At 44.4% G+C, this 16,221-nt stretch overlaps 1 long non-coding RNA gene across 1 annotated transcript; it reads left to right on the forward strand.

Annotated features, from left to right (window-relative positions):
* The first annotated feature begins 221 nt into the window (after positions 1-221).
* On the forward strand, positions 222-13,675 carry LOC138283227 (uncharacterized). The gene is made up of 3 exons (XR_011201139.1): positions 222-287; positions 12,323-12,372; positions 12,470-13,675. It is a non-coding gene; the product is annotated as an uncharacterized lncRNA (long non-coding RNA).
* The last annotated feature ends 2,546 nt before the right edge of the window (positions 13,676-16,221 follow it).

Below are 16,221 nucleotides of genomic sequence, written 5' to 3' on the forward strand. Positions count from 1 at the left end.
TTTGGTGTTTAATTCTCATGATGTGGTGCTGTATTTACATATATATATATATTCTTTCAACTTTATGGCACTTTTTCTCAATTTATGGGCACATGTATCACCTTTCCTCTGCATGCCTTTCACTCTGGGCTGCCGTTCCATGATGGCGGACAGTGGAAGTAATTGTGTCCGAGTCCGCTTTCAATTTCTATTTTTCTACCAAGTACAATAGCAGCTGTTTAACGGCGCGCATTTGAGATGCGACGCCGCTAACAGCTTGAAAGAATACTCGCTGCTTCTCTGCCGAGGTAAGACTTATTTAGTTCCATTCCATTGAAATCTTTTCAGAGACACGCTCTCTTTGCGTTATTCTTCTCGTTTGTTTTGACACGGCAAATGCGCCTACGCGCGGCCGTGTGATTTTGCCCTTTTGTTGCTCCTGCCAGCTTCGTGCAAGTACATCTTCCCGCAAACCATTGATCTCTACGCACGAGTACTCCAACCACTTTAAAAATGTATTTCTTCTCTAACGGCCTACGCCTTGGTGTGTGGGACGGTTTTTGTTTAATTTTACCTAATCCTTATTCAAAGTCTCTACAACCCTAAACAGTCGAAGGGCCAACAGACATCCAATGGTCGTTCGTACTAATATAACACTCAATGTATACTATTTGAGTTTTTCTAGATTTTAACCCATTAAGGGGCAATTACATTCGGTTGACTTTTTTGCATATTACCTTTTCTCATTGCCATCTTCAGAACTGGCAACAGTGAACAAACACCTTATAAGAGAGACAGGCACACCTGTCACTTTTTTCTTATTGAACATACACATTTTTCAATTCATTTATTTGCTTTTGATTCCAATATTCTGCCCTTTAGATCTTAGTTTACAAATGATATTCTGTCATCATTTTTTTTGCATGGTTCTTCATCCCTTTTTTCTATATTTCAGGCTTATCTTGGTCTTTGGATACTCTCTGTAGTTCATGCTATGTAATTTTGTAATCATCATTGGCCTTTGGAACTAACAGTACAACTTGATACTTCCACAAGTTGGAGGTATGTCTGTCTCCTTTTCGTGCATGCACATGTGTCTATATTGATGACACAACATTTTTTCATCTATTTTACTGTAACTCCGAACGAAACATGGTTGGAATCTTGAACATGGTGCACGAATCGAGGTTTCTTTCCTTTCACTATATACTTGTCACTGTTTCTCTGCCGGCCACCACACACATCTATCTGTTGGCAATGACATCTTTGTTGCTAAGAAAAAACATATATTATTCTTTGGAATGTTTTCACTTTTACTGGTGCTATAGAAGGGCTACACTTGTATTTGTGTTTCAAATAAGGCACACCATCAGTTAGCGGCACTGGGTCTCTCTCTGTATTCACAAAAGTTGTGTCTACTCCAGTTCACTTTAGGCACTATAGTATTTGATCATATTAGCAATCTCTGTGACTTATGTTTTCCATCTGTATTTGTTCACAGCCTTGAAAAAGTCAATTTTGACGAAACACATGTCAGCTGTTGTTCTTCTTCGAACATGAGATTGATATTCGCCTTTTGACACCATGTATTACTGGGTCGGGCGATGTGTTTCCTGAGACAACACAGAGGAATATATTGAAATGTTCACATATTTGCGATGTGCCGTGGTTCTTCTTCTCCTTAAAATCGACTGTGGCCTTTTTAAGGTGACAGCTTATGCACCCTGTGGCTGGGTGCTAAACCACTTGGGCACTCCTTCCTGCAACATAGACTGTATTACCATGGATTTTGTACATATATGTTAGCTCATTCCTGGATGTGCGCACCATCTTCACATAGCCACAATCTTTGTTGTTATTTGTGTATACATATTAAGCTACATATAGGTATTGATCTATATGTAGTGCATGCATGTAATGGTGTCCCCGCACTCACAAAGTCCAGGGAAATTGCCCTGAACTATGTGGGGGCACCTTTGCTAGTGCAAGGGTGCCCTCACACTTAGTAACTTTGCACCTAACCTTCACTAATTGAGGGTTAGACATATAGGTGACTTATAAGTTTCTTAAGTGCAGTGTAAAATGGCTGTGAAATAACGTGTGCGTTATTTCACTCAGGCTGCAGTGGCAGTCCTGTGTAAGATTTGTCTGAGCTCCCTATGGGTGGCAAAAGAAATGCTGCAGCCCATATGGATCTCTGGAACCCCACAACCCTGGGTAGCAAGGTACCATATACTAGGGAATTATAAGGGTGCTCCAGTGTGCCATTTAGAATTGCTGAAAATGGTCACTAGCCAATAGTGACAATTTTAAAGGCAGAGAGAGCATAAGCACTGAGGTTCTGGTTAGCAGAGCCTCAGTGACACAATTAGTCAATACACAGATACACACATTCAGACCACAAACTATGAGCACTGGGGTCCTGACTAGCAGGATCCCAGTGAGACAGGCAAAAACAAACTTACATACATGTGAAAAATGGGGGTAACATGCCAGGCAAGATGATACTTTCCCCTTCCCCTTAAGCAAGCGTAGTGCCTTGTTTGCGTCCCATAGCACTTAGGGCCTTACTCCTTTTTCCCTTCTTTTTCTCCATCCCCATCTTCCTCCCATCTTCCTCCACCACGCCTGCCACACCATGGCAGAAGGTCTCTCCTTCAACGACGAGGAAGTATCAGCTATCCTCTCAGCCCCCTCACTCTTAGGGGACTCAGCCTTGTCAAAAAGTTTATCCCAACTTGGGGACTGGGAGTCCCTAGTGGAACTAAAACGCTCCCAGGTTAAGACCATACTACACGGAGCCGTCCTTACTGAGTACTTACGCAGTAATTCGGCACCGAACGGATTACTTGTCACCAATGAACCTCGTATTTTCCTAGACGACCTAGAGTTTCGAAAAGACTGGTCACTCATAGCATGGAAATGCACACGAGATTGGCTGGTACTAGTTATAAGAACCGCGACTAGGCTATCAGATACCTTACTGATTCAAATAAAAACCAGTGAAAATAACCTGAAGACAGGTGTGAGTATTCTCTCCTTCAAAAAAAAATTGGAGGAGGTAAACAAAAACATAAATGAATACAAAGAATACTTAACTCAGCAAAAAATAGGGAAGTTTCAAAAAGATTTGAATCGTTTTTCCCTAGAAAATATATACCCCTACACAAAACCTGACTACGTAGCCAAAAATTCCTCTAACACATCTGAGACTTCCTCAGGGAGCAACACCAATTCAGATAGCGACAGTAACTCGTCAGAGTACACACGGCAACGCCGCGGACGACGTGGCCAACGCCGAGGAGGATGGAACTATCCACCCGTACCTCCCCAATACCCACCATACCTTAACCAACAATGGGGCTGGCCCAACCAGTATGGCCCCCCGCCGCAATACCAAGCACCTTACCTGCAACATCCTACCCAATGGTCCTTCCCTGAACCCCCACCTCCTTTTTTAGACAGAGGCCATGGGAGGGACAGAGGGAGGAGAAAATAAGTACAGTGGCGTCAAAAAGAGGATGTTTTGGAAAACCCAATACACAGGGACGCCATACCAGGGACAAGCAAGACAAAGTAAACCCCGATTTAGAGAATACAGTTAACATCATCAACCTAACCAATCGGACCCTGAGTCAAATCGAAACCCAAGCATTGAATAAAGGCCTGAATTTTGTGCCTACTCCTAAAGTAGACCTTTTCAAAACTAGAACAGAACTGGCAGGTCTGTTCCGTAAGATCCGCCTAAAAACCTTTTTCCTCGGTAGAGAATTTGATACTCCCGCGCAGAATACAGGACTACGCCCAAAGTCTACTTTTTGCCCCCCAGCAGGGCAGATGCCCCCGGAGGTACTGGCCTTTGAAAAATCAGTATCCCTCAAGATCAATGGGCTTACTGAGTCATCTAACAAAGTATTCCATAATATGAGTAATACCGAAATAGAGTCACTTAAGAGCCTCACAGCCGATCCTAATATTATCATAAAACCAGCAGATAAAGGCGGGGCCACTGTGATCCTACCATACAAAATGTATAGAGACGAGTGTAATCGACTACTGGGGAATACCAGACATTACAAGCGGCTGTCACGTGATCCCACAATTGATGTCCAAGAAGAGATCACTTTCCTAGTGTCAAAAGGGAAAGAAAACAACTGGATCACAGATCATGAGGCATCATATTTGATACAAACCAATCCCAAAATACCGTACTTCTACATTCTACCAAAAGTACATAAAGGAAAGATCCCCCCACCCGGTAGGCCTATTGTCTCCGGGATAGGCTCGGCACTTGAGCCCCTGTCTAAGTTTGTGGATTTCTTTCTTCAGCCGATAGTCAAAAGGATCCCAACCTATCTTAAAGACACCACCCATGTTCTCCTTTTACTGGAGTCCATAGCCTTCGACAAATCCAAGGAACTACTAATTACTCTTGATGTGGAATCACTCTACACAAACATCCCGCAAGAAGCTACTCTGGAAGTAATCAGCAACCTACTGGATGTACATTTGGGTGGTTCCCAAACCCAAACTCCCCCTGGGTTTATACTGGACCTAGCACATCTTGCTTTGACCAGAAACTACTTCAAGTTCGAAGACAGTTTCTTCCTGCAGACGCAAGGCACATCAATGGGTAGTACATTTGCCCCTAGCCTAGCATGTCTATACGTTGATCATATTGAAAGACAAACGATCTTACATGAAGACAACCCCTACCGAGATCAGATTAAACTCTGGAAGCGATACATCGATGATGTATTGTTAATATGGACCGGTAGTAAAGAAGAAGCCCAGGCATTCGCTATCTGGCTCAACGGGGCCAACCCGTTTTTAACCTTCACCATGAACATAGGTGACAAAAAACTACCTTTCCTTGATCTACTAATCTTTGAACAAGACGGCGGATTAGCGACTGAAGTTTATTATAAACCAACAGACTGCAACAATCTATTACAATACCAGAGCTTCCATCCACGAGCCCTACGAGATAACCTTCCGGTTGGACAGTTCCTCCGGTTAAGACGGAACTGCTCATCCGTCACCGATTACCGCAAACATGCAGAGAAACTGTCTACCAAGCTACACACCAAGGATTATCCCACACATTTGATTAATAGGGCCAAAAAACGGGCACGTAACAATCACAGAGACCTGTTGCTCCAGCCCCGAGAACAGAAACCAAGTTTGGATAAAATCGTATGTGTCACTACCTTCAATCCCCTTTCCAATGAAATCCAGAAGATCATTAGAGAAAATTGGAAAATCTTGACATCAGGCGGATTACCTTTTGAACCACCATTGCATGCATTTAAGAGAGCAACTAGCATACGGGACATGGTGGTCCACACTAGACCAATGGAGAAGCGAGGGTCCACACAGACTACACTATGGCAAATGCCTCCCCCCGCTGGCCATTACCCTTGCGGCAACTGCAGCGTTTGCCCTTTCACTCATAGATCCACCACCATCGATCTTGACCTTAAAACTCCATGGGTGCAAAAATCGCTGACAAATTGCAACAGCAAAAACGTAGTTTATTTAATCAAATGCCCTTGCCTACTTAAGTATGTGGGTATGACTACGAGGAAAGTGAGCACCAGAATTTGCGAACATAGAAGCACGATTAGGTGCAAACGAGATGCAACGAAGCTCACTAGCCATTTCCTACAAAGAAACCACTCTCCAGATGACTTGTCTTGGACGGTCCTGGAACAATTCTCTCCTTCTACCCCCAGCTTGTCCGATAAACTTTTTAGGGCAGAACAACGCTGGATCTGGAGATTGCATACCGACATGGCTGGATTGAATGACGAGATACCGTGGTTCTCTCTTCACAATTAGAACCCCCTTCTTGTTTCCCCACCTCCCTCTCACATCGCTGGCGGAGCTGCTTCCCCTCCCCGCCTCTCAACTCCTTTCTCTTCCCCTCTGTTCCTTTTTCCTCCCTTTGTCTTTATCTCTCGCCCATACGTTTCCCTTCTTCTTTTTCTCCACCCTTCCCCTCCTTTCTCCTTATCGACCTGCAGTCTCTCCTTGAAATCCTCCTTCCCCCTGTTCTTCCCCCCCCTTTTTTTCCCCCTTCCCCGTTGCTCTTCTTTGTTCCCTGCCGTTTCCTTCCTCCCCCTTTTTTACTCACTGTGTCCTCCTCTCCCCTTTTTTCCCCCTCTTTCTCTCATCCCCTTCTGTCCTACACTCCCCCACTCCCACTCCTTCTTATTAATTTTTATTCTTATTTTTACTATTATTTTTAATACAATTTTTGAATACACATCCCCCACCCCTCTCCCTTTTCTCACCCCTTCACCCCTCTCCCTTTCTCACCCCTTCACCTTCCAACCAACCCCCCCCCTCCTTCTCTCTTTGTCACCCCTTTTTCTCTCTCGAGCCTCACACGCAGCCGGGACACTTCTTTTCCCGGCTTACGAGTGACGGCGACCCGCATGGCTGCACGGGAACTACAATTCCATGCCATTAACGAGTGCCCCACACTCCGTGGGCCATTTACGACCATTTCCGGGTCTCGGCACCTCCGAAGGGACCACAAGCCAGTCCGGTGCACAAAACGTTCACAGCTCGTATTACTTCCGGCCCCCGGGCCGCGACGGTGATTATCTACAGCTGCAGGCAATTTATCCCCATTATGAGTACTATATAAACCAACCACTTTCAGGTCACTTTACCCAAGCGGTCCTGACAGAGAGGTCGGTATAGGCGCACAGCGAGCGCCCACCTTTGATGCAGTGAGTCTACCATCGATGGATACACAGATAAGAATTTCTTCTCTTCTTTTCTTTTCTGCTCTTCTGTCTATTTGCCCTCCTTTCTTTCTCCAATAACTGTCTCCCCTTGTCTTCTTTCTTCTTCTCCTTTTTTCTTCCTTTTCCTTCTTCTTTTTCTTTCTTTCTTTTCTTCCTTTCTCCCTTTTTTTCTTTTTTCTCTTTCTTTCTCTTTAATTTCCTTTCCACGTTTGCTTTACAGCCCTCTTATTCTTTTGCCCCCACCCCCTTTTGTTCCCTCCCTCTCTTTTCTTTCCCCCTTTTTTTCCCTTTTGTTCCCCCTTCTCTTTCCTTCTCTTTTCCTTCCTCCTTTCTTTTTTCTTCATCTTCTTCTTCTTTTTCTTCTTCTTTCTTTTTTCCCTCTCTTCTCCTTTTCTTTTCTCTTTTTTCCCTGTCTTATCCCTATTCTCTCATATATAATTTTTCTTCTTTACTCCCTTTCTGCTCTCTCCCCTTTATAACCCTAGAGTCTGACTATAAGGGGACGCTCCCTCTCCAGGATACCAGAGGCTAGTAGCCTTTATTGTTAGGGTAAGGATTTGTCTTCCCTGACCTACCGATCGCCGCGCATAACCTGCATTGCTGCGACCGTTCTACCTGCAATCATTACTATTGTGTTATGCATGATATTTTGTCACGTGTGCCGTGGTTTGCCGTGAATTATCTTTCTCACTGCCAATTTTGGTCTGTTATTGTATTTACCATAGGTTCTCCCCAGGTATTCCCTTGGCTAAGGTAGGCCCTTCCTTCCCTTCCCACGTTTTTTCCTATTGCGAATTAAACTGCAGCGCGCTATTAGCATCCGCTACAGGGATCCAACGCCCTGATGAATGCCCAGAGACCCTCCATAGCTCAATCACAAGGGCAGAAACATGTCGGCTAGATAGGTGACCTTGTGAGTCATTGTTCTCACACTGGTCTCCCATTCCTTTTAAACACACCACACAGAACCTTCTATTAAAACTCACCCTGGTATCTGAGTAGGTGTTTTTATTCCCATAGCATAGCTGGATCCCTATCTTTCCAGAAATCTAACTAAATTTACGCACTCCCTCCTGTTCCTTTAACAGCGAGGTTGAGTCCGCCCAGGTGGTATTGCCCTACCTGGGTGGGGCTAGGTGGTCATATGATGAAGCATGACACTATATAGTGTGTGAGACCACCTAGTCCGTAAAGGAAATCTCCCTCCACAGACCGTGAACCACCCCGCGTTGTATCTCTAGTTGAGATTTAGGACTGGCATGGTGACGCAATTAGCACACTTCCAATCCATTTATATTTCCAAAAAACCCCGTACTCTCTTTTGTGACTTGATACTTTCCTACACACATGCAAAGACAAACAGAGGCAGACAATGGTTCAATACGATTTATTGAATCAGCTGTGTCTTAGATAAAATGCAATGACATGCAATAAGAAGAATAATCAAACATACTAAAAGCAAAACAGTGACAATGAAAGTGAACATAGGAAAGGTCCCACCTCATTGTATCTATGCACAATATATGTAATTCCTACCTAAGCTATGTTAGAGCACAGCAGGATAAGCCCTAATCCGCCCTTCAGCATTCCCCCACTGGGAAAATATCATCCCCCATACCGGAGTATGACAGTAGTGAAGAAGCCTGTTATCTATAGAGACACCATCCCTATGTGGGCCAGGGAGCTGAGCCAGGGAACCAGTGGTCTCAGCGAGCAGCTGTAATGGAGTCAGACAGCATGCGGTTGTTGTCATCTGGCTGTAACATCCCTGTAATCTGCATGGGACAGGGAAATGTTTTTATAATAAAACAACTGATGTTCTGAGAAAATTTCCCCACTTAAAAATACGTGTGTTTCTGTGAATGTTTGAGATGCAGTGTACCACTTGTGCCAACAATCCTATCTCGCTGCAGCCTTGAGGAAAGCACATAGTAAAATAATGTTGTGCTAAGAAATGTAATGCTTTCCTAGGCAAAAGAACAATGAGATGAAGAAAATAAAACACCACCACAAATGTGACCGATTCTAAAATAATAAAGTGAAATACAAATAAAATGTTACTAGGTTAAAGGGCACAAGTAGCAGACCTTGTTGCTAAAATAACGTGCCCAGAGGCATCACTAAAATGACAACACTGGGTCCAAACTGGAGTGGCGTGGTGGGCAAAAACATGATGGATTAAACCAAGATCGTTGTGAGTGAGGGTGGAAGTCTACATTGTTTAGCATTCCGTCCATCATCTATTCTTTTTGTTGTTTTCCCATTGGAGTAGGGTCAGGACTGATTTGCATATGGCTGGGTCCAAACTGAGGTTGCATGGTGGGTGAAAAACTGTGGATTGGGATGCAGCCGAGCGATAGCTGGTGACTGAGTTTAATAAGCATTCGATCTGTCAGTTTGCTTTTGATGCCCTAAGTGTGATATGTTTGCCCAGACATGGGTCCCATGCTCACGGTGCCACTGGAACCAAGCTATGCTTGGCTTACGGGTCCTACTAGGGGTGATACTGGTCCTTAATTGCCTGTGTTCTGGTTCAGTGCAGACCGGGCCTGGCAGTTCAAGCTGGATTGTTCCCATTAAAGCAGGGAGAAGACTCCTTTCATATGGGTGGATCCAAACTGTGGTGGCATAGGGGGCAAAAAACTATGGATTGCGATGCAACCCCAGTAATTTCCAGTGACTCAGATTAATAATATAATTCCATCCATCACTTTGTGATTGATGGAAAAATTAATGGCGATGCACAGAAAGCATTTGTAGAAGGGTATTAGAAATCAGGTGGTAAATTTGGGGTTTGACTCTGGTTGGGTTGAAGGTTTAGGTCAAAATATGCGACGAGGAGGCATGCAGATGACACAAGTTGGAAATGTTGTTCCTCAGGGTAGAAGAGAAGTAGTGGTTTTGTGAATAATTCTAATAGGATGATTGCAAACATTAACATGCTTAAGGAAATTACTCCTTGTCACTAGTGTGGGTGGCTTGGAATCTGGAAATGCAAATGTAGACAGAATCCAGATCAAATTCTGAATAATTGTGTTCCTCAAATACAGCAGGAAGCAAACTGGTAGCACATAATGTGATGCAGTCAGTTGCCTAACAAGCTTCTGTGCAGCCCAACTGGCTTCTGTGCAGAATATGCAGAATTAATGGCAATTCCAATGTGAATATGCCTGCTGCTCCAGTCATGCAGCAAAATATGAGAAATGTAATGCCTGGGTTCCAACAAAACCATTTAATGATTTATAATACTTTTCTGCAGTTTTTAGCATCTGTGACTAATTCACAATGATGGTGCCCTGAGGAGGGAGGAAGATTGCATGTTTGGTGCAGTTGTAAAGGTAGACCAGAGTAGCCCATAAGTAGATGGTGAAGTGTATGGCCACCCAGTATCATTTTTGATCGATACTGGTGCACCAGCTGCATGGTTGATCCCATGGAGATTCCAAACCTCAAGAAGAGAAGTCCAAATTGAAAGCATTAGCAAAACTGGATTGCTAATCGGGGCTCAGCAAATAGTTATGTAAAAAATAGCAAACTTTGAAATAAACATGAATTTATGATATATGAAACATGTTCTGTTAATTTATTAGGTATAGATCTTCTTTGCAAGATGACCTGCATGATTTATTGCACACTGGATGGAGTGGCAATTCAGACTAAGGATGAGGAATTGGAATTCAAGAGAAAATCACAAGAGTCAATAGTCCATTTACTCTCCGTGCTTACAAAAGAGTTACCTCCTGATTCAAGACACACAAGGAAAGAGGAGGCGTTGGATTTACAGGCAAAGATACAGGATTAATTAAAAGTACAGCGCTAGTAGAAATTACAATGAAACCTCATGTGGTTTAACCCCACTCTTCAGTACAAACTCACTTGGGAAGCAGAGGAGGGCATGAAACTTGTTTCCTGAGAACATTATTAAGTAGGGCATTTAGGAGAAGTGCTAGGAAGACCTTGCAACTCAACCGTGATGGGTGTTTAGAAACTGAGTGGAAAATAGAGGGTGGTCCAGGACCTTCATAAAATTTATAGTCACTGACTTGTGCCAAGTGTTCTTCTCCATTCCTCTTCACAAGGATAGTTCATATCTATTCAGATTTAAATTTTTCAATAAAGTGATGTTGTATCCCACAGGTGTATACAGAATGTATCTCAATCCTTAGCACTATTTTTAAAAAAGAGTTGGAAAATCTGCAACTGCCCTGTATCCAACCACACAAAGAGAAGTGAGAATGTTTTGTAATGTTTTGGGAATGATTGGCTACCTTAGATAGTGAATTCGAAACTTTTCCCTGACTGCAAAGCCTTTGATGAGGCTTACAGTGATGTAAACAATCCATGCCATTTAATGACAAGAGCATGAGTTTCTTGCTCATATTTAGAGGTAAGCTCTGTAGAACACTTGCAATAGGAATACCAAATTATGAAAAACATTTTTACCTGTTTTATCATAAGAGAGAAGGCTGTGTGGTGTCATTCTTGGCGCAAAACCATGGTGAAGTTAACCAACCTGGGGGACTGTGATGGGCTATACACTCATTGTGATAGTTCCCTTCAGTCGAAATGGAAAGTGTGCCGATTCCTACACAAACTCATCATCTGACAAATAACTAAGTACAAGCAAGCAATCTAAGCTGCTCGTAATATTTCAATCACAAGGTGCAATACCCTGAATCCTACCATGCTTTTTCCAATTGCAAGTAGAGATGATGAGAAAAATGAAGATTGCAACTATGATTGCATTGATGTAACAGAGTTGTGCACCAAACCAAGACCGGACATATAAGATGTTCCATTTCATCAGGCTGATGAGTTTCTATTTGTGGATGGCTCTTGTCTTAGAGAACACTGAGAGCAGCATATGCAGTGTGCACCATATTGAATATTGTGAAAGTGCCATATTTGTGCAATGTAACTTCAGCACAAATAGAAGAACTGATTGCATGAACATAGCATTCTGCTTAGCAATAAATTAAGTGTGACAATTTACAATGACAACCAATATGGCACCCGATTTCAGACAGTTGTGACCACAAAGAGGTTTTCAGATTTCTTCTAGAGCCCTGATTTATAATAGGGCATATATTTTGAAACTGAAAGCATAATAGTAACCTAAAGAAATTTTAAGTGGTCAAATTTGTTTCCCATAAAACTGAAAACAATATAATTATATTGGGCAATCGTTATGGAGATGAGGTAGAAAAATATTGTGCTCTTGAATATGTGACAATCAGTTCAAAGAGAAAAGGACAGGAAGCTGGAACCTTGCATGTACAGAGTGATACTAAAGGAACTAAATACAGAATGTAGATAAGAGTATGTATTACTCAAGTACTTACTTAGACATGAAGAACTTATAAATAATTATGTGATAAATGAGCAATGTAAGGTTCAAAACAGACCCAGAAAACACAGCAGAATGAAATAATTCCCTACTATATCTGCAAAAATCAAATATATCCATTAGAGTAGTAATGTTACAAGGTTCACAAACGTAGTATAAAAAATAACACTCTTTACTTTTCCATTGCTTAATGGTAGTAGGAGGCACGTATAATTTAAGTCTTTGCCTTCTTTTGCAGAGAAAATAATCACCATTCTTAAGTTTCACAAAGTCACCGCACTGAGCATGGTGAGTATACTTCCAATAATATGTAGAAACATGCACATTACCAACATAGAACAGTTAGCTGTTGGCAAACCTTCCTGTACCCTATTTCTTGTTGCAGGTTCCAAAGGACAAGGTAGCTAAGATCAGAAACATGCCAAAAAGCCAGCAACATGTGGAGCAGTAATTGAAAAAAGCTGAATATTCACCGCATCGGCCACTGGGAAACAACAGAAAGGAGACCTGTCAGGAAAATAGAGCTAAGTTTCACTTCATAACAGCAATTGGAGGTGAAGAGTGACCCCCGGGTGCAGATTTTATGCTGCTGCATCTGTGGAGTCCAGCTGCGACTAGCCTTGACGTCCAGGAGGGGCGTCTATTAAGGGGAACACAGAAACACTCAAACATTTCCCCTGCTTTGGCTCCCTCATTCGCTTTCAGGTTATTCGCTGCACTGCGTGCCCCATGCAGCGACACACACCTGTGACAGTACACCCCTCCCAAGGCCCTTTCTACAAGCTTGGACTTGGAAAGATATTTCACATGAAACCTTTTGAACCGACTGGGGTGTGTGTACCAGTTCCCAGCATCTGCTCTCTTGACCATTACCTTTCCAGTCAATGAGATGTCCTCTCACTCTCTCTGAATCTAAATTTGTCTTCACTTCATATTCTGGTTTGACCTCAACCTCCACTGGTGGGGGTATTGTGTTGTGCCGTTCCTATTTTGGTAATAAGACTGTGGTCCTCATTATAACATTGGCAGCAAATGCCGCCTACCGCCACGGTGACGGCCACCATCATACTGCTGCCGTGGGTAACAACCGCCCACCAAAATATGACCATAGCCGGAATTCTGGCTGCTGGCGGAATTCCGGCTACGGTCATGGTGGCAGACGGCGGTAAGGTGGCGCTGCTGCCAGCAGCAGGGCCACGGCAGCAAAACGCTGCCAACTGTATCATGAGCCATGATACAGCCTGGTGGTGTTCTATTGGGGGACGCAGCTGCTGGCAGCAGCGCCGAGTCCTATCTCCTGCCGGAGGACCCCCAGCAAGCAGGTAAGTCGGGTTCTTCAACAGAGGAAGGGGGTGGGGATGTTGTGTGTGTGTGTGGGGGTGTGTGTGACTGTGTTTGTGTGCGTGCATGTGGGTGTGAGGCATGTGGAATGCATGTGTGCATGAATGGGTGTGAGTGTACAAGTATGTTGTGTCATGTGATTGTGTGTGTGCTAGTGTATATGTTTGTGAGTGTTGCTGTGTGTGTGTATATGAATGTATGCATGCGTGGGTGAATGTGGGTATGTGTGTGTGTATGAGTGTGTATGTATGTGCATGTAGGTGTGTGTAAGTGGGGGAGGGGTACAGAGGGGGAGGGTGGGAGAGTACTCTGGGAAGGGGCTGGGGGAGACCCCTATCAGTGCCAGGGAAGAATTTCCCTGGCACTGATAGTGCCTACCACCATGGTTTTTGTGGCGGTACAGAAGCCACGGAAACCATGGTGGTGGGCGGGGTCATAATGCCATGGGCGGCCTTGTGACGTCCACCAGGTTGGAGACTGTAGTTTCCTGCCCGGCTGTCATTACCGCTGTGGCGGTGGGTGTGTTAACTTGGCGGTTTGGCTTTAACCAAACCGCCAATGTCATAAAAGTGGCATTATGTACCGCCAGCCTCTTGGCGGTGCTACCGCCACTATTACACCAACCTCCGGGGTCGTAATGAACCACTGTGTGTTTTAGGGCCGCAGCACCACCAAGTGTGGGTCACTGAGTCAGGTCCCACATTGTCTGGAAGCTGTTGGCCTTTTTCCTGGCTAGAATGTAAAGATGGTTTGTGGCAACCTAAAACATGACACTGACCCCTCAGGGAAGTTACAGTGAACAGATCACACCCCTTTCGCATGGTTACAAACAATTCATGCATGCCAAGACAGAATAAAAGATGCAAGATTGATTTCAATGCATTTATTGAAGCAATTGCATCCTACTATCAAAAGCATGGATTGTGATAATAAGGCAGATGAAACATAAAACGATTAGGTTAAAGGAGATAACCCCACTATCTTTGTATGATCCTAAAAGCCTAACTAATTCTTACCAACACCCTCTGTCTAAAATCTGAGAGCATAGTGGTGGTAACCCTTCTGCCTATCCCAAACCCATACCTAAAAAGCCTGGCAAGAGTCTGCCTGTTGTCTGGATGGCAATCCTCTTGGTTGGCTGAAGAGTCAGCACCAAGATCAGCAAAGCTGTCAATAGAATGGTGCACGTCACAGTACCGCCAGGACTGAAATGCCCTCTGCCCCCCCTTAGACCTATGCAGTGTTTACATAATAAATCCTGCAGTGTTCCAATCAATCAATCAAACATAGAGCGCAGCAAATCACCTGTGAGGGTCTCGAGGGGCTGGAGCTGTATGCTGCTGCGTGGAGGAATGATGATTCAAACATCCAGGTCTTTCGTGATATTCTGAATAGCTGGAGTGATGGTGTGGTCCTGAGGTGCAGGGCAAGGTTGTTTCAAGCCTTCGCTCCCAGGTACATGATGGAGCATCCTCCACTGTTGGCTCAACAGATCTGTGGGAGGTCTGCGAGGGAGGGGGAAGGTGATCAGAGGTGTCTGGTCAGTTGGTGGAAGGTCAGGCATTTGTTGGTGTATGCTGGCCCCTCATTTTGCATTGCCTTGTAGGTGTAGGTCAGCACCTTGAACCGACATCTCTTCTGAATCTGGAGCCAGTTTTTTGAGATGGGGTGTGATGTGGGTCCTTCTGGGGTGGTCAAGTATGAATCTTGCAGCTGAGTTCTGTATTGTCTGGAGTTACTTCACAAGGTGTGCTGTGATTCCTACATAGAGCGTGTTTCCGTAGACCAGTCTGCTGGTGATGATGGCCTGCGTGACGGTCCTTCTGGTGTCTGCTGGTAGCAACCTGAAGATTTTGTGGAGCATGCAAAGGGTGTGGAAGCAGGCAGATGAAACTGTGTCAACATGTTTCTTCATGGATAGCTTGCTATTCAGGATGATGCTGAGGTTGTGGGCGTGGTCTATGTGGGCAAGGTGGGTGTGCTGAGCTTTGCGGACTATCATGTGTCAGTCCATGGCGAGGCGTTGTTCATGGTGAGGACTTCCGTTTTTTTGGGTGTCGAGTTTGAGACAGCTGTCCTTCATCCAGTCCGTTACGTTCATCATGCATCTGTGGAAGTTAGCTTTTGTGGTGGAGGGATATTCAGACAGTGAGAGGATGAGCTGTGTCTCGTTGGCGTAGGAGATGATGTTGAGTCTGTGCGATCTGATGGTGATGGCCGGGGGGGTCATGTAGGTTTTGAAGAGGGTCATGCTAAGTGACAATCCTTGGGGGATTTAACAGATAATCGTCTTAGGATCTGAGGTGAACAGCGGGAGACTGATCCTTTGGGTTCTTCCTGTGGTACAAGGCAATCCATTTGAGGGCGTTTGTTTGAATTCCGATATGGTGGAGTCTGTTGATCAGGATGTGGTGGGAGACGGTGTCAAAGGCGGTGGACAGGTCCAAGAGGATGAGGACTGCCGTTTCCCCATAGTCAAGGAGGGTTCTTATATCATCTGTGGCTGCAATCAGGGCTGTCTAGGTGCTGTGGTTAGCTTGAAGTCCAGATTGAGACGGGGTTCAGGAGGATGTGGTCTTCTAGGTGTTGGGTGACTTGCTGATTGATCGCTTTCTTGAGGACTTTTGCTGGATAGGGGAGCAGAGAGATTAGCTGTTGGCTCTTTAAATCGGCTGAGTCATTGGATGTTTTTTTTTCAGAAGGGACCTCACTTCAGCGTGTTTCCAGACCTCTGAGAAGGAAGCAGCGGTGATGGAGGTATTCAGGACCTTCCTTAGCTCGTCGCCGATTGTCTTG

The sequence above is a fragment of the Pleurodeles waltl genome, chromosome 3_1, assembly GCF_031143425.1.
Source record: "Pleurodeles waltl isolate 20211129_DDA chromosome 3_1, aPleWal1.hap1.20221129, whole genome shotgun sequence".
Lineage (NCBI taxonomy): Eukaryota > Metazoa > Chordata > Amphibia > Caudata > Salamandridae > Pleurodeles > Pleurodeles waltl.